We start from the raw sequence: 18829 nt of genomic DNA, 5'->3' as shown, positions 1-18829 counted from the left end.
GCTGTTAGTCTCGGATGTTAGGCAGCCGCTCTTCCCCCATTGCTTTCTACTTCAGCACGAGGAGCACCCAGACACGCACCAAACACCATTCACGAGGCTTTGATAACTAGGTAACTCGAAGTGATGATCACTTCCCTGAAATGACTCCACTGGAAGAATTCAAAGCAAGAGCCCTTAACACACAATTCTGTTCAAAGACAGAGAAGTCTTTCACCCTCCTTCCTCTTGCTGGTTTCCCTGTACACGCCTAATTTGCATAAACCCACCCACTGACATGTGACTAACAATCTCTCACTGTTAACTCTTACAGCAAAACAGGCCAAAGAAAGCCTATGCAAGCGCTATACCGCAGCCCCAATGCTCTTTTCTGCTCCTTCTCAAACGTACAATCATCAGGCACACATAAGGTAGTTTTGCTCCATACCAGTCCAGTTCCTTGTCTAACCACTGCACACACATGGTATACCGTACCCTGAGCTGATTCCCGACTTTTGCTCTCAATACAGGAAAACGAGAATTGAGAGAGAAGCTGTGCAGGGAAGTCTTCCTCAACTTGCACTCCACTCCCCAAGGGCCTTTCGGGCTCTTCTGTGGACTTCAGGTTCCATTTGATTGCCAAGGTTTATGGTCTTATTAATTAGCCATCTCCTAATGCAAGGATGCTACATGACAGACTAAAGATCGATTTTCCAAAAGAGCTGAGAAACAGAACTAAAGCTGAGCATGAGGTGTTACATTTCCATGAACATCCAGAATCTGACTGTGCCCTGGCAAGTTCAATGCTTCCGAAAGAAATCAGAAAATAAGGAGCCCGTCAGGTCCCCCTGCTAGCACCCAGATCTAGACAATCTGCTGGGAAATAAGGAAAAGGTGATGAATAAAGAAGTCAAGAAATAACAAGGAAATGAACAGGTTTGTTGAACGGGTTTCTGTCCGATATACCATCTTCTCAGCTACCAATCAAAGTTAAAGACCTAAAGTCGACCTATCGGCATAAGTACAGATGGTTGAATGGAAGTTAAAAGGAGCTGCTGTCACAAGTGTTAGGAGCCTGCAAGCAACATGCAGACCGTTTAAAAATGCTGCAATTAGAGCCTGCGACAAAGTTCCTCCTCTACCTTGGTGGGTCCTGCGCTTATTGGCAGATTTGCTCACCTCAGTGATCTTCCCCTCTGGTAGAACCCACAGTCTGGGTCAACTCCTCCTGTGTCTGATCAGGATTTGGGAGGTTTGGGGGGAACCCAGGCCTGCCCTCTACTCCGGGTTCCAGCCCCAGGGCCCTGTGGATTGCAGCTGTCTATAGTGCCTCCTGTAACAGCTGCATGACAGCTACAACTCCCTGGGCTACTTCCCCATGGCCTCCTCCAATACCTTCTTTATCCTCACCACAGGACCTTCCTCCTGGTGTCTGATAACGCTTGTACTCCTTAGTCCTCCAGCAGCACAGCACACCCTCACCCTCACCCTCTCCCTCTCCCTCTCCCTCTCAGCTCCTTGCGCCTCTGTCTCCCAGCTCCTCACACGCACACCACAAACTGAAGTGACTCCTTTTTAAATCCAAGTGCCCTGAGTAGCCTGCCTTGATTGGCTGCAGGTGTTCTAATCCTCCTGTCAGGGGTGCGGAAAGCCCCAGGACTGGTGCAAGGAAGTTTTGGGCCCTAGGTGAAACTTCCACCTTGCACCCTCCCACCCAGCTAACCGCGTCCGTCCGTTTCCCCCCTGCCCCTCCCCGCAGCTAACTCAGCCCCCCACCCGGGTAGCCCCCCTGCAGCAACTACTCCCCCATCCCCCCGTGGCAGCTAATCCTGCCTGGGGAGACTTCCTCCCCACCCCACCCCCTGCCACGGCAGCTTACCCTGCCTGGGGAGACCTCCTGCGGACATGGGTGGCAAGTTTGTAAAAATTTTGGTGGTGCCCAGAACCCACCCCCCAACTCCGCCCCCCCCAAACTCTGCTCCCACCTGCCTAATGCTCTGGGAGGGGTCTCGGGAGGGGGAGGTCTGGGGTGCAGATCCTGGGCTGGGGATTAGGGTGCAGGAGGGGTGCAGGCTTTGGGATGGAGTTTGGGTGCTGGGTGCAGGCTCTGGGCTGGGGCAGGGGTGGGTGTGCAGGAGGGGGTGAAGAGTGCAGGCTTTGGGACGAAGTTTGGGGTTGGGAAGGGGTGTGTGGGAAGGGGGAGGGGTGCACCTTGTGGGGAGGGAGTTTGGGGATAGGAGGGAATACAGGGGTGAGGGCTGTGGGGCTGAGGATGAGGGATTCATGATGCAGGAGGGGACTCAGGGTTGGGGCAGAGGATTAGGGTGCGGGGGATGAGGGGTTCATGCTGTGTGGGGGGGCTCAGGGCTGGGGCTGAGGATTAGGGTGCGGGGGGATGAGGGGTTCATGCTGTGTGGGGGTGCTCAGGGCTGGGGCTGAGGATTAGGGTGCGGGGGAATGAGGGGTTCATGCTGTGTGGGGGGCTCAGGGCTGGGGCTGAGGATTCCTGTTACTAATTTATCCCTCATGTCCCTCATGTCAGGTGATCAGACAGACTGACACTGCAGGAGGTTGAGGGAAGAAAACACACCATATAACCAAATTTTAAAGCTTCATTAAAAATAATAAAATAACAATGGAGAGTGTTGGGAATGCTCCCACCTCACTCAGGAAAAATATGAATGCCCCAAGCCTTAAGCCACTTTAATACTCACACATGTCTCACTGGAAAGCTAAGCTTTGCAAATATAATTCCAGTTCTGTAACTTGTACTGCCTTTGGTTTGCCTCTGTCTCTATTTTCCACATCAGCTGAGGCTGAAAGCAGTTTTTCTTTGCACTTAGCATAGACCGCACTGATTCTTGACCTTGAACACAAAACAACTTCTCCTTTATCTCTGGGCTAAGCTGAATTTCAAATTAACCCGTTCCTAGACAAATTGCTCACACTGTGTCAGAGGCTTTTCTTTGGTGATTAAAGGCTCCTCTGAGATATATGATCTTATCTAGATTGAAGGTACCTTCTAATGGGCATTGTTTAGATGGATTTTCATGCGTGTGAAGATTCCAATTCTCTAAATACCTGCAGGTTTTAGGACCATAATGTACGTACATGTAATATGCTGGGGTACCCTTAGGGGGTGAGGTGGAATGTTAGACTGTCCCTTACCCATTTTCCACTTACACACACAGAGACGGTGCCCTGTCCACGCTAGCAGCACATAAACTAAGGATCTTTCCCTACAGAGCACTCACACAGGAGAGACTCACAAGGAAGACTACGACTCTCCTACACCTCCCTTCAGCAAAGAGCGTCGGCTAGTCTCTGGGAGACGGCGCCGCTTACTCTAATTGCATCCAGTGAGATGATCAGATTGTCAGTAGCCCACACAGAAGGGAAAGGGGAGGGAAGATGGGTTCACACACTCCTAGACCCAGGCAGCTTCCTCGCCGGACTATGCCAGGCTGAGTCAGCCCACCGTGGGTCGGGTCTCCTAAAGATCCACTAGTTACCAGGCTTGCGTTAGAGCAGTCCTGATCATTAGCTTCCGCTTCACAGGGTACTCTGGGCGTCTTCCGATAACGATCACTCACACTGGTGTACACACACACACACACACCAAGGCCTCTTTTTTTTTAAAACCCTTTTTTAACCTTTTTATCTTTTTAATTTTTTTTTTTTTTTAACCACGATGCATCTTTACCTGGTCCGGACCAATACCATGAGGCGGTATGACAACCCCTCTTGAGGCAGTAAAAACCCCTCAGCACCGGTGCATTCTAATGCATTTACCTATGCATTTACCTTGGCCAACTCAGCAGTTCCCAGTACTGCTATAAACTAATCTTATTGGGGCCTCTCCCCAATACCACTTTGCATCTGATCCTGCTGCACATTCAATAAGTTCAGATGGCGTGAGCCCAACAGAGACAGACGTCCTCACGGAAAATCCTCCTCCGATACCCCAATAGAGATTTCAAAAGGTCTCATACCTCTCATGTGGCGCCATGGGGTTCGAAGGGGAATGATCTGTAGTAGCCGTCTGTGGGTCCGTGGGCGTTGCCATCCCGGACGAGCCCCCAAATTGTCGAAGAAAAACTCAGTTCTCGCTTTTTGTTTGGGTGCAGCAAAATCAAATACTTTATTCTTTCTCTAGTAATTACAATGGAGGGAGAGAGTGCCATAGGACACAGGGTCACCCCAGTCCCGGACAGGTCTCTCAACTGGTAAACAATTACATCAAGCCTTTATACCTTTGTTACAGACAATTTCTAGCAATAATACAGACGGTAAAAAGCAACAAATACATTTTGTTTATACATAAGCTTTTCTGCTATCTTATTTGTCTCACTACTAAAAAAAAGCAAGACTGCATATTGCAAGGTCGTAATAACTTTCACACAGTTCACTCTGTCTTACATTATCTTGCTTCTACAAATCTCACGTCATTAGGGTCACAGCTAGTCTAACTCATGCTAACTAGCTAACATTCATTAAGATCTCTTCAAATCCTTGTTAATTATTAATTGGCTTCCACAAGGGGTTCATGCTGTGCGGGGGGGCTCAGGGCTGGGGCTGAGGATTAGGGTGCGGGGGGATGAGGGGTTCATGCTGTGCGGGGGGGCTCAGGGCTGGGCTGAGGATTAGGGTGCGGGGGGATGAGGGGTTCATGCTGTGCGGGGGGGCTCAGGGCTGGGCTGAGGATTAGGGTGCAGGGGGATGAGGGCTCTGGCTGGGGATGAGGGTTTGGGGCATTGGGGAGGCTCAGGGTTGGCAGAGAGACCCAGCTCCAAATATTGCTGGAGCAGGGCCCCCAGCCCTGAATATTCCTGGAGCCTGGGCACCGCACACAGATATAACCTGCCGCCTCTGCCTGCGGAAGATAAGCCTGCCTGGGGAGCCGGCCCCAGCTCACCTCGGCTCCACCCCCTCCACTGAGCACCCCGGCATCGCTCTAATTCTCCTCCCCGCCCAGGCTTGTGACGCCGACTGAAGGAGAATTAGAGCTGGGCTGTGTGCTCAGCGGAGGAGGCAGAGTGGAGGTGAGCTGGGGTGGGCAGCGGTTCCCCTGTGTGCCCCCAATCCCCCGTTACTGGGGACAGCCCTCCCCACGCACCCCTCAGCTCATCTCTGCTCCACCTCCTCGCCTGAGGGGGCTATTAGGCACCACCAACCACTAGGCGGCCGCCTAGTTTGCCCAAATGGTTGCACGGGCCCTGGTGTTCACAAGCATTGTGAAAACGTTCAATTCCCACTCACACTGCACAGGGGCAGCACAGCTCCGGGGTTCTCTGGAATCACACAATAATGCTGGCTTTGTTCCCACAGCATCTGGAGCTTTTCACAGTGAGATATGGGGGTGCTGTAGCACCCGCCGCAGCCCTCGTTCCCACACCTCTGCTTCTCTGCAGGGAACTTGTTATGCCACGAGGGGGTGCAGGGAGACTGTGCAGGAGACCCAGGCCCACGCGCTGAGCACTGCAGCTCCAGTGCTGTGTTCGGGATTCATTTCTGCTCTCTGATAAAACTGCCCCAGGCTCCTCTGTCCAACTAATATCCGCCCAGGCTCCCCGGCGCTGTTAGTATCTGTCCAGAGCTCTCGTCAGCCCTGCCCCAGGAGAGCTGGGCGCTCGCCCTGCTCTAGGAGAGCCAGGCAGGCCCTGAGCGGGGCGGCAAAGGGCACTAGATGGTGACCCTAGGCCAGTGGTGCCAGAACAATCTGTATAGTGGGGGGTGCTGTGCCACTGAACCAACTGTGACCCCTGGGTGTGATGGAAACCATATCCCGCTGCCTCTAGGGGTCTATGGGGCTGGGTCTCTGCCCACATCCCCTCATCCCCTCCCTCAATATCTCCCTGCCCCAGGCTGTGAAGTGCTATGACGTGTGCTGGGGCCAGGGCCGGCTCCAGGGTTTTTGCCACCCAAGTGGCAGGAAAAAAAAACCCATGATCACAATCAGCGGAAGCTCCACTGCTCCGCTTTCTTCTTCGGCAGCAATTCAGTGGCAGGTCCTTTCCTCCAAGAGGGACCGAGGGGCCCGCTGCCGAATTGCTTCCAAAGAGCCCGACGTGCCGCCCCTTCCCCTGGGCTGCCCCAAGCTCCTGCTTGCTGACCTGGTGCCTGGAGCCGGCCCTGGCTGGGGCTGTGACGTTCTGTGACCTGCTCACTCCCCGAGGGCAACTCACTCACTTGAAACCAGCAGGACAGAAGGTGTGGCGTGTCCATGGGCGGGGTTATGCAGATGAGCAGGAACCAGTTTTCTCTGTGTTGGGAGGATGGGGGCAGATTTCATAATGTCACAGTCCTTGGGGGAGGGGTTCGAATCATAAGTCCAAAGTGGGAGAACAACTCCCCCCACTTGTGCTCAGTCTCCTCTAGGGGGCTGGGCTGGGATCACTAGGGAGGGAAGTGCAGGGAAAAAACAGTTTTCCCCTATGGAACCCAGGAGTCCTGGATCCCAGTCCCCCTGCTCTAGACCCCCTCCACCCCCAGAGCCAGGGATAGAACCCAGGGGTCCTGGTGCCCAGCCCCTCCCTTATCTGACCACTCGACCCCACTCCCCTCCCAGGGTGGTGCAGGGGTCACTGGGTCTGTGTCCCAGCTCTGCTAAGGGCCTTGACTGATTTTCCCAAAATGCTTCCTTCTGAATCCAGCACATCTGCCCCCCCTGCCCGGTCACTGCCCACCCCCGTGTGGGGGCACCAGCACTGTGCCGGGTCGTGATGGGAAATTGTCCAAGCTGGCCCAGGAGAGACGTGTGTGTCCCTGCTGCCCCCTGCTGGTGGGGCTGAGCCCTGCTCTGTGTGTGTGGGTGTGGGTGTGTGTGTGTGCATCTGTGACACTGTTTGTATCAGTGTGTTGCTGGCTAACCAGTAGGAAATGGCTTTGCAGGATTTTGTATTCTGCAGCAAGTGACACACACACACACAAAGGGACTCACACAATCCCAAGAACACTCACACACAACACACCCAGAGGGACATGCTAGCCCAACCCCCACAGAGAGAAACAATCACACCCCCAGCCGCACTCATAATCACTCCCCCACACCATAATATTCACAATCGTGCTCAGCGACACAACTGCACATAGTTCACTCCCACTGCTCCAAATACAAGGACCTCCTGCCCCACACAGCATGTGCCAAGGCCTGTGGAACTCACTGCCACTGGACAGCTACCAATGAGAATGATCCCCTCGTGCTGGATCATCTGCTTGGCCCCCCACTCCCTCTCGGGGTGTGCTGTGTGGCGTGGCTGGGGATTGTGCAGTGGCCCAGCACCAGGCAATGCAGAACGGACACCACACGCCCTGCCCTGCCTCACCTGAGCTGCTCTCCAGGTGCATTGGAGCCCCACACCTTGGCACTCCTGCTCCACAGGGGGTGAGCTGCAGCCCCTGCCACACTCCGCAGAGGGGAGAAGAGTTAGGCCAGCCAGCCCTTGTAAGATGGGGAAATCACCATCGGGGTCGACGGTATGGGGGCTGTGACATACGGAGAAATGGTAGTCGTGGTGGCAGAAGGCAGCAGAGCATGCACATACACACAATTGCTAATATACACAAACACATGCATGAATCCAGCCACACACACACAATTGCTAATATACACAAACACCTGCACAAATCCAGCCAACACCAACACAAGCCTGGGAGCCAGGGGAGCAGAGCAGGCTGGGGCCGGGTCACTCCACTTCCTGCAGGAATTAGCCAGCCCCCCCATGTCCCACGGTGGCCTGGGGCCAGCCCCCTTCTGCTTCCCCCCATGGAGGCCTGGGGCCCCAGCCTGCTCTGCTCCCCTGGCTCCCAAGCTGGGAGGGGGGAACCGCCCCACAGCACTTGCCGGTGGCGTGGCTGGGAGCCAGGAGAGTGGACCAGGCTGGGGCTGGGTCACTCCACTTACCATGCAGGGGTGTGCGGGGGGGGGGGCTGGGGTAGGGGCCATGGGGATGAGCCGGGCAGCCCCCCCTGCAGCAGCTCCCCACCCCAGCTCACCTCTGCTCCGCCTTCTCCCCTGAGCACGCCGGCGCCGCTCCACTTCTCCTGCCTCCCAGGCTTGCGGTGCCAATCAGCTGTTTAGTGCAGCAAGCCTGAGGGGAGGAGAATCAGAGAAGGGGCGGTGTGCTCAGGGGAGAAGACGGAGCAGAGGTGAGCTGGGACAGGGAGCGGTTCACCTGCACACACACCCCCGCCCCCTGTTACTTGCTGCGGGCAGCCCCTCCCCCTGCACCTCCCCCAGCCCCCTGCCCCAGCTCACCTCCACTCCACTGCCCCCCCTGAGTGTGCTTTTTGGTGCCGCCAACCACTTGGCACCCTGGGCGGCCGACTAGTTCGCCTAGTGGTTGCACCGGCCCTGGCCACTGCCTGTCAGCAGAATTCCTCCTCCTCCTCAGTGAGACTAAATCTCCGCACCTAGACAGCCGGTCCATCCGCTGCACCCCAATCCCCCATGCCTGAGCATCCCTGCCAAAATCCTGCACCTGGCTCCAGAGAATTAAGTCTCATGTCTCACTGGGAACTCGACTTCTTGTGCCCAGAGAGTCTCGGCCCCCCTCAGTAGCTGACCTGAGAAACACAGTGTCTGCAAAAGCAGCAGAGTCGTGTGGCATCTTATAGACTAATAGACGTATTGGAGCATGAGCTTTCGTGGGTGAATCCCCACTTTGTCGCATGCATCAGTGTCTGCCTTTTCCAAAGAAGTGCCTGGAGGGCTTTTTTCTGTGTGACCACGTGGCCTAATGGATAAGGCGTCTGACTTCGGATCAGGCGATTGAGGGTTCAAATCCCTTTGTGGTTGTACTTGTGCAGCTTTACCTTTGAGCTGAAAGTCCTGCTCCTTTCAGGGCCTGAACCTCTTCTTGGCTGCTCAGGCCAATGCTCTGTCTTCAGCTAGAGCCCAGGGAAGGAGTTGGGGGTGGGCGTCACAAAGGCTGGGGCATGAGCCCCAGGCGCTTCCAGTCTTGCCTTTGCCATTCCTGACTTGCCGAAGAAAATGGGCTGCTGCCCAGGCTAGCATGTGGAGCAGTTTCCCTCTGTCCCTGTGCGTGAGGGGGGTTGCTACATGGAGCCTGGGTGTTTCTCTGCTTCTTGCCAGCTGGGGAAAAGCCTCTTGGGGTAAAATCTCCTGCCCCACTGCCAAAGTGAGCACCTAGAGTGGGACCAGTCAGAGGCCCCACCATGGGGGCTGGCCCTGCTTTCCTACCATCTTGTGATGTTGGCCACAGAGCATCAGCAGCTGCCCTGCATGCTGGTGACCTTCAGTGGGTGTTTGGCACGGCAGGGAGCAGCCTGGCTGGGTGTTTTTGTGCCTGTCTGAAGGCCACACATAGGCATGGTCTTGCCCTCAGTTGCTCTGTGGCTTTTAAGCCTTCCCTTCATATGTTAGGTGCCACAATGAGACATGCATACAGTGTGCTGTTTGTCAGTCTCGCTGTCTCTCTCATCATAGGGAGATTTGATGTATTAAATTACACATTGTAACCACTAAATATGGGCGCTTTAGACGTTAGACTACAGGGCCGCCCAGAGGATTCCGGGGGCCCGGGGTCTTCGGTGGCGGGAGGCCCTTCTGTTCCGGGACCCGCCGCCGAAGTGCCCCGAAGACCCGCGGCGGGAGCCCCCCGCCGCCGAATTACCGCCGAAGCGGGACCCGCCGCCAAAGTGCAGCGGGGGGGTCCCCGCTGCGGGTCTTCGGGGCACTTCGGCGGCGGGTCCCGGAATGGAAGGGCCCCCCGCCGCCGAAGACCGGGCTGCGCTTCGGCGGCGGGTCCCGCTTCTCCCCCACCCCGGCCCCAGCCCCAGCCCCAGCCTCTTACCCCCGGCTCCCTCCTCACCCGGAGTCTCAGCGCCTCGCCCGACAGCCGCAGCGTGACTCTGGCGGGGCCTGAGCTCCGTCCCGCTCAGAGCCGCGTGGTGAGGGGGCGGGGCTGGGAGCTCCACGCCGAGCTGAGGGAGCAGAGCTCAGCCCGGAGCTCCCAGCCCCGCCTCTCACCACGCGGCTCTGAGCGGGGCGGGGCTCAGGGGCCCGGCGGAGACACGGCGCTTGATGCGCTGAGGCTCCAGGAGAGGGGCGGAGGCGGGAGCCTCCGCTGTTCTCTTGGGGGCCCCTGCGGAGCCCGGGGCCCGGGGCAAATTGCCCCCTTTGCCCCCCCTCTGGGCGGCCCTGTTAGACTATAGCCGTGGGAGGCTGTTTTAACACAAAGTGATTGGTCTCCCTAAGTAGGAGGATGAGTTAAAGTGATCTTTCCTGAGTGTGAAGCGAGTAAGCAGTATTGCTTTGATGCAGTTGTTGTCTGTTATGGATGATTTTTCTTTCTTCCCTCTGGTGGTTGTAGAAGGGAAAGAACACAGACTGAGTGGTTAGTCTGTATAAACTACATTAAAACATTTTTTTGAAGTTGGTGTTTAAATTTTGTTTCTGATGTGTATATATAGAGAAGGGATGTAGTGATTGTAACTAATATTATTACTTCTGTATTGTGGGAGGATGTGGGTGTTTTTCAGCGAGTTTTCTAATAGCATGAAGAAGAAAATGCAGTGTAAAATACAACAGTTTTTATTTAAACAGTTGCTTAATTGAACTTCTAATTGCTTGAACTTCTAAGTCCACCTTTTTAGGCAGTGTCCTTCTCTTTTGTCTGCCCTCGTTCTAGTTTAAAGTAATAGGCTCATGGATATTAATTCTTTTGCCCGCCCTCGTTCTAGTTTAAAGTAATAGGCTCATGGATATTAATTCTGCAAGTTCTCTTCACTTTCCACTTTTTCTTCTTTTCTCCACCCTCTCGCCCATTTCGAGTAGCCCCTATTTCTACCCCTAATGCTCTGCCAGTTCGTTGGTATTCAACTTTCTGGGAGCCTCTCTGAGCCCTTAGTACAGGCTGTAGGGTGGAAGTGGGGGAGGAGAAAATGGGACCCACAGAACCCCTGGCAGGTAAGGGGACTGGGAGAGCTTGGTTTGGGAAGGAGGGAGGAATGGGGGAGAAGAGGCAAATAGGGGTGCACACAGTCTCTACAGTGGTGGAGAGAATGGGGGCCCTGAAATGAAGCGAGGGGATAAGTGGAGGTACACAGGACCCCTAGTCCTATGGAGATTGGAAGAACCTGGCATGGGGGGAAGGGAGGGTACACAAAGACCCCGGCATGGGGGAATAGAGGGAACACAGAGTCCCTGCCATGGGGAAGTGGGAATGGGGGTGTGAACAAAGTCTTTGGTGTGGGAAGAAGTGTGGGGAACTTGGTATGGGGAGAATAAGGGTGCAGAGATTCTCTGGTAAGGTCTGAGATTGGGGGAAGATTGGGGGAATTTCAGGGAGTCCCTAAAAAGAGTGGGATGGGAGAGGGCACATAGGGAGCACATAGGGAGCCTCTGGGGCGGGCAATAAACTCGACCTGTACAAACTACAAAGTGTGCTCCCCCCACTTCTGTGAAGAACGTGGCCATCTGTTGACAAAAAGGCTGTTTGCAAAAGGTACGATCCATTTTCTTTCGTGACCACTTGTTTTAAAAAACGAGTCATTACGACGTTAATCAGGGTAGCCGGGGACTGGCAGTAGGGAGGGTGTCTGTGCAGGAGAAATGGCCGGCGCTTAGCTAGAGACCTGCTTTCGAAAGGGATTGTTAGAGGACGATTTTTACAAGGTTTTCTTCCAATCAGGCACCGAATAGGCGGGATTGCTCGAATACAGCTGCTGTCTAGCGCTGATGCCCGCTGCTTCTTCCTGCTGGAGAAGCAGGAGGGAGACAGCATAGACTGGGGGGGGGGGTGTATTAAATGAATGAATGAAAAAGCTTTAAAATATGACTTTTTAAATTATGCTTTGGGAAGTTTATAACAGCTGGTTTTGTTTCTAAATCTATAGAATACTTAGTTTTTCTATGGGTTGTTGTGAAGGGTTTGTTCACCAGCCTTTTTTTATTTGTTTGTGGTGGCGGATTGTGAAAGCCAGTTTAGAAATCAGTGGGAATTGAGTGTCCAGATCACTTGTATGGCTTTGAAAATTCTCCTACAGGCAGCTTTAAGCCTTTGCCTTTTCCCGCTTTTCAGGAGAAAGAGACTGTAGTTAAATGCCTGTTACACCTTTACAGATGGTTACCGAACACTCTCCAGGGAGACGAACGTGTCCAGTACCTAACTCCAATGGCAGCTCTCTCTAGCTTTCATTCAAGACTGTTTGGCTAGACTCACTAACAGTTATTGCTATTTAGATCACTATGAATTATGGGTGCTGCTGTTTCAAGGGGGGGAATCGTGGCGATATACTTGCAAAACTAGAGACTTGCTGTCTCCTGGATACACCGTGCAGGGCACTGAGGAATTGTGCTGAGAGCAGCAATTGAACCAAATCCCTCTGAGCGGCCTCCGCTTTGCAGCATGTAAATGGTTGCGGTTGCACTAGTATGATGTAGGGGCACCGAGTTTCCACTATGCTGGGGGGGCTGCCCCCCCCTCGGGCTCCTCCCAGGCCCCAACCCCAGCCCACCACTTCCCTTTCCCCAAGGCCCCACTCCCGCATTCAATCCTCTCCCTCCCTGTCAGCGGGCGGGAGGCGCTGGGGGAGGGCGAGGAGGTGACGGGGGCGGGGGCTGCTGCTGGGCACTAATGACCCATCTGGTTTTTCCCCAGGATGCTCCAGTCTCGAAGCAGCCAGAGGCGGCGCCTGCTCCCCATCACGTGACACGCGAAGTCTTTAGTGCCGAGGAACCGGAGCGAACTAGCTGCAGCCCCGGGCGGGCAGAGCTGCGCCGGGCCGGGCTCCGCCTGCGGGGAAACGGGCGCGGCGCCGGCACGTGGCAAAGCAGAGCCTGTGAGAGGCGGGGCAGGTTCAGGGAGTAACAGCAAGAAGGTTTGATTGGTGGGTAGGAGCTCCGCATGCTAATCAGGAGGCGTGTTTCTGTAAATAGCGACATAAACATCTTCTAATGGCCAGTGGGCTAAAGCTGCCTCGATTGTGCTTCATGACATGGGGACCTGGCTTTAGATTTGTGTCCTTTAGTTCGCGGGGGGTGAAACCCGCTGTATGAAAACACTCACCGTGGGGATTAAACGTCTGCGCATTAGCCTGGGTGTGTAGCCGAGGGGCTTATTATTGAAATTGTTTTTTCTAGAATCATTTCTAAAATTTGTAATAAAACAAGTGCGATTGAAAGTATCTGTGTTGGTATCCATGAAAAGTTACAGTGTTTTTTCTGAGCGTGAAGCAAGGGAACAGTGTTGTTTTAATTCAGTTGTTGTTTGCTATTGATGACTGTTCCTGTCTCCTTGTTTGGGGAACAAGGAGAGGGAAAACACGGACTGAGTGGTTAGGCCTTGCAAAGCAAATTTAAGAATATGGTTTTAGATTTTTCTGTTACCTTAATCTGTTTATAGTATTTGCTGATATTCTAGTTTAGGGGGAGGAATAGCTCAGTGGCTTCAGCATTGGCCTGTTAAACCCAGAGGTTGTGAGTTCAATCCTTGAGGGGACCACCTAGGGATCTGGGGCAAAAATTGGCCCTGCTAGTGAAGGCAGGGGGCTGGACTCAATGACCTTGCAAAGTCCCTTCCAGTTCTAGGCAATTGGTATATCTCCAATTATTGTTAGTCTGTTTAATGGCAAAACTTAATCTGTTTTGATAAGATTTGGAAGAGAAGTAAATCTAGTGTGAAAATGGTGTTTTAAAGGTTTTTAGTTCAGTACTTACTGAAAAAGTTTTAAAGTTCCTTTATGCTGCTATATCTTTTTCTCTTGTAATCTATGTCAGAATTTAGGTAGGGTCCTGTGTCTGCACATTCTCTTCCTTTTCCATTTTCTTCTCCGCTTCTCTTTTCTTCCCTTCCTATTTTTCAGGAACCCCTATTTTTACTCGTACTGCTCTGGCAGGGGGTACAGTTTTCTCTTGGCCCCAAGCACATCAGACGATCCACACAGGATCTGAGAGCTGCTGTCTCCTGGCCGTATAGTGAGTAGAGGGTGGAGTGGGGAGAAAAGCGGCTCACACAGAGCCCCTGCCATTGGGGAGAATGGAGGACCTTGCTATGGGTGGAATCAAACACACAGAACCCCTGCCATGGAGAAAGACTGGGGAACCCTGCAATGGTTGGAGGAGACAATGAAGGGCATGTGGGGGAGGGGTTTACATGAGGGATTTGCATCTGTCAACATCTCCCATGCCCCACTGGGTGTTTTCCTTCCCATCTTATTTCTTCTCTTTTCTGTTACTCTTTTTTTCTGTTTGAGGTAAATTAAAAATCCACACCCCTGAGAGACGTAGCTGAGCTGACCTAAACCCTCCTACAGTAACTCCTCACTTAAAGTCGGCCTGGTTAACGTTTCGTTATGTTGCTGATCAATTAGGGAAAATGCTTATTTAAAGTTGTGTAATGCTCCCTTCTAATGTTGTTTGGCTGCCGCCTGCTTTGTTTCCTGCTTGCAGGAAGAGCAGCCCGTTGCAACTAGCTGGTGGGGGCTTGGAACCAAGATGGACCGGCAGCCCCCTATCAGCTCCCCACTCCCCTAAGTTCCCTGTGCAGCAGTTGCCTGTTGACAATGACAGTTATCTTATGAACCAAGATACATAGAACATAGGCCGGGTGGGGAGAAGTCTATGTAACTCTATGTAAGTCTATGTAACTCTAAGTGCTTCAGAATTGATTCCTTGAGGACCTGCTCCATGATTTTTCCAGGGACTGAGGTGAGGCTGACTGGCCTGTAGTTCCCCGGATCCTCCTTCTTTCTTCCCTCTTTGAAAGATGGGCACTACATTAGCCTTTTCCCAGTCATTTGGGACCTCCCCCAATGGCCATGAATTTTCAAAGATAATGACCAGTGGCTCTGCAATCACACCCGCCAACTCCTTTAGCACCCTCGGATGCAGCGCATCCGGCCCCATGGATTTGTGCTCATCCAGCTTTTCTAAATAGTCCCGAAGCACTTCTTTCTCCACAGAGGGCTGGTCACCTCCTCTCCATGCTGTGCTGCCCAGAGCAGCAGTCTGGGAGCTGATTTTGTTCGTGAAGACAAAATCACGAAGGGGGAGGGTGGGGAAGCATTGAGTACATTAGCTTTTTCCACATCCTCTCTCACTAGGTCGCCTCCCTCATTCTGTAAGGGGCCCACACTTTCCTTGACTTTCTTCTTGTTGCTAACATCCCTGAAGAAACCCTTCTTGTTGTTACTCTTCACATCTCTTGCTAGCTGCAACTCCAAGCGTGAGTTGCCCTTCCTGATTTCACTCCTGCGTGCCTGAGCAATATTTTTATACTCCTCCCTGGTCATTTGTCCAATCTTCCACTTCTTCAAACGGCGCTGCCTGCCAGTGCACTCAGCCTCACTTGGCAGGTAACAAAAGGGATCGAGTGGCCGTCCAGTTTCTGGAGAGTGGCTGACAACGCCCGACCTTCTGCCCCGAGGAGAAACTGACGTGAGACAAGGCAGGGGAGGTCATTCTTGTATTGGACCAACTTCCGGTGGGGAGAGAGCGAGAGAGAGCGAGAGAGAAGCAAAATGCAAGCTGCACTCTTTCCCCAGCAGCAGGTGGGCCACGTCGTCTCTCTGATGGCCTGGCTTCCCGGGACGGGACCCGCTACAACGTAGACAATTTTTTACCTCAAGGTTCCCAAGACACAGACAAGGTTTTCATCGCGAGGCCAAAAGACCAAAAACATCAAGACACTTGATCACGGCCTTGGATAGGCCAAGATTTAAAAGTTTATTAGAAAATATTTGAAAATGAACGATACAGAGAGTTGAAACGTCAGATATTGGTCATCGGGGGTGACATACAGAGTATAGGGCGATTTTAGTTTTAAATGTTTATTAGAAAATGTTTAAGAGAGTTTGTAACATCAGTTACTGGTCATCAGGGGTGACATACAGAGTATAGGGGAATGCTAGTACTTTGGTATTGGACAGCACATAACTTATACAGTGTGCAATGTCCCCAATGTGGGGTATACTGTGGGTGAGTTCAAGCTACAGTCAGCAAGCAGTGAGGGTACATCACGCATACAACAGTTAAAGACAGTCATAGGTATAAATAAGCAAACCAGGTAATGGGGATAGAATGACCGTCACATGGCAAAGTTAAGGTCTGTCGCACTCGATCTGAGCACTACACCCCATCTGAGCTCAAAGAGCTGAGCACGCAAGAGCGGCGGCCCGGGCGGGCAGGGGGAGGAGCCCGAGCGGAGGGGCGGAGCCGCGTGAGCAGGTATGCAGATCTGTGTGCGAGCAGAGCATTGTGGGAGCGGACGCAGGCTGCCAGGCAGGGCCCGACTTTGGCACCGGGAGCTCGGCGTGGGGAAGGGACGGTCTCCGGGGGCCGCGTCGGGGCAGCTGTCGGCAGTGGGGGCTGGTGTGGGCGAGGCCGGCGGTGGGGGCGCGGCGGTCCGCCCCGTGTGTTATAAGTGCGGGGCGAGCGAGGGCGGGCGGCTGCCGGGCAGCAGGAACTCATACTTACCTGGCAGGGGAGATACCATGATCGTGAAGGTGGTTTTCCTAGGATGAGGCTCATCCATTGCACTGCGGGTGTGCTGATCCCTGCGATTTCCCCAAATGCGGGAAACTGGACTGCATAATTTGTGATAGTGGGGGACTGTGTTCACGCTCTCCCCTGGTGATTGGTTTGAACAACAGAAAACCGACAGTGGGCTGTTTAGGCTTAGTGCACTGCAAAGCAGATTCTCAGGAAAGCAGTTCTTATTCAGGGCCTTTGGGAGTTCTCTTTTCCACAGGCCCTGTACTTCTAGGTATCTTTGTCACACATTCCTCCTTGTAAGCAAAGCTCAGCTCTGAAACTTTACTTGGGTCTTATAAGGCTCTCTCTGTGTTCTTGGCTTTTCCTGGTCTTTTGCAGCTGATCTGCTCTCTAGTCTGCTTTTGGGGGGCTTAGACGGGTGCCTTCCTTGGCTCTAAGGGGAGCTGCCTGCCTGCTCTGCTTCTTTCCCTGCTTGTAGCTTCTTGCCCGGCCCTTCTTCTCGGGCTCTTCCTCCTTTGACGGGAGGATGGCCTGTCCAAAACGCCTGTCCCACCTGGTCTTCTCGTCCAACAGGCAGCCTCGGCCCCTGCCCTGGGGCCGCTTTGGCTTTCGCTGTCTGTTCCTTTCTCTGTGCTACGGAGACTAGGCTGTCACAACCCCGTGCTGGAGGAGGGCTTTCCGTCGCTTGAGGCCCACCCACCGCCTCCCCGAATGCCCTTAGCTACGCTGGGGGTTAGGGCGGCGTGGCCGCGTCGCCCAGGAGCGGGTTTTCCCTTTTGCACACCTCTGACGGACGGAGCTGTTTTGACTTAACTGTTCAGCACGCACCGACCCTCGGGCCTGGTCTGCACGGGGAACGTAAATCGGAGCGGCTACATCAGTCCGCGCCTTGGTCAGAAGAATACTTCCGTCGACCTAGCTCCCGCCTTTCTGGGAGGTGGATGGCCGGCACCAACGAGGAAAACCCTCTCCAGGACCCTTCTCTGGGAACAGTGCCCTTCCGTTTGGGGAGATTATGCTGCTTTAAAAAAGAGAAATTGTTTAACTGCCTTTCTCTGAGGCAAGATTGACTTTGTATTGCTTCCCTCGTGGCTCCTTATAGCAGTTGCGTTCTGAAATCTTTAGGCTTTGACTTCATTTATGATGAAATCTTGCTGTAACTTTATTCTAATTTTCAATGAGTAACTAGACCTGAGCTGTTTGGTGTGTTAGGGGAGGATTGTTTAAAAACCTGGGATTCCACTTTCGGCTGCCTTTCCATTACATTTCCTCTGAAAGCCCACCGAAGGCCTCCACTTCCCACATAACTCTCTCAAACCTGCAGTCATCAGGCATACAGAAGATGCTTACAGTTTCACTCCATACGAGTCCAGTTCCTCGCTGTTTCCTGTCTAACCACTGCACACATATGGTATCCCCTCCCTACCCGGAGCTGCTTCCTGGCTTTTGCGCTCAGGACAGGAAAACGAGAATGGAGAGGTAAGCTGTGCAGGGAACTCTTCCTCAGCTCGCACTGCACCCCCCAAGGGCCTTTCAAGGTCTTCTACGGACTTCAGGTTTCATTTGATTTCCAAGGTTTATGGGCTCATTAATTAGCCATCTCTCCTAATGCAGGGATCCTACGGGTCAGACCAAAGATCGATGGCCCAAAAGAGCTAAGAAACAGAAATAAAGGTGAGCGCTAGGCGTTACATTCAGATGAGCATCCAGAATCTGACTGTGCCCTGGCATGTTCAACGCTGCCGAAAAGAAGGAGCTCGTCGGGTCCCTCTGCTAGCACCCAAATCTGGTGGCTAGTCGGTCTGCTGGGAAATAAGGAAAAGGAAAAGAATGAAAGGAGTCAGGCAATAACAAGGAAATGAAGAGGTTTGTCCAACGGGTTCTGTCTGATTTACCGTCTTCCCAGCTACCCGTCCAAGTTAAAGACCTAGCCCAGTATCCTGTCTGCTGACAGCGGCCAATGCCAGGTGCCCCATACTATACTTTTTTCATACTATAGAAAAGCTTCAGCCAGCGACACCAGCTCAGGGGCAACAGCCTTGCCAAAGCAAAGCCTTAAAAAATTGGGTACAAACTCATAAACATTCCTCTCCACGGAAATCTTTAGTAAAAGGCGAAATATTTATACGAACTGAAAAGAAAGCAGAGTATGTAGAACACGCGGCAGAGGCGCTGCCGGGGCAACCGCCTACGCTCCCAAAAGTCAGGGTGACTACTCTCCCAGCCCGTGTCAAGGCCTTTTGGGGCTGATGTCATTTGCATGGTTACACCCACCCCGGATTGCATGATGGGAGTGCTTGTCCAAACGGTAATTTCAGCTGCTGTGATATCCCCAGTCTCTTTGTTATTGGGTCAGGAGTAATCCAGTGTATTTTCCTGTTGATTTTGGATCAAGGA

The 18829-nt window shown here is 53.1% G+C and overlaps 4 non-coding genes and 1 pseudogene across 4 annotated transcripts; 4 read left to right on the top strand and 1 right to left on the bottom strand.

The window, feature by feature from the left end:
- Positions 1 to 8700: 8700 nt before the first annotated feature.
- On the top strand, positions 8701 to 8773 carry TRNAR-UCG. The gene has a single exon. It is a non-coding gene; the product is annotated as a tRNA-Arg (tRNA).
- Positions 8774 to 10149: 1376 nt separating this feature from the next.
- On the top strand, positions 10150 to 10336 carry LOC123355005 (annotated as a pseudogene).
- A 2728-nt stretch (positions 10337 to 13064) lies between these two features.
- Positions 13065 to 13277, top strand: LOC123355004. The gene has a single exon (XR_006575000.1). It is a non-coding gene; the product is annotated as a small nucleolar RNA U3 (small nucleolar RNA).
- Positions 13278 to 16406: 3129 nt separating this feature from the next.
- On the top strand, positions 16407 to 16570 carry LOC123355015. Its single transcript, XR_006575009.1, has one exon. It is a non-coding gene; the product is annotated as a U1 spliceosomal RNA (small nuclear RNA).
- Positions 16571 to 18467: 1897 nt separating this feature from the next.
- Positions 18468 to 18583, bottom strand: LOC123355012. Its single transcript, XR_006575006.1, has one exon. It is a non-coding gene; the product is annotated as a U5 spliceosomal RNA (small nuclear RNA).
- Positions 18584 to 18829: the final 246 nt, after the last annotated feature.

This window comes from Mauremys mutica, chromosome 22 (assembly GCF_020497125.1).
Source record: "Mauremys mutica isolate MM-2020 ecotype Southern chromosome 22, ASM2049712v1, whole genome shotgun sequence".
In the NCBI taxonomy this organism is placed as follows: domain Eukaryota; kingdom Metazoa; phylum Chordata; order Testudines; family Geoemydidae; genus Mauremys; species Mauremys mutica.
Note: the sequence above shows the minus strand (reverse complement) of the source record. Positions and strands in the feature narration are given on the sequence as shown.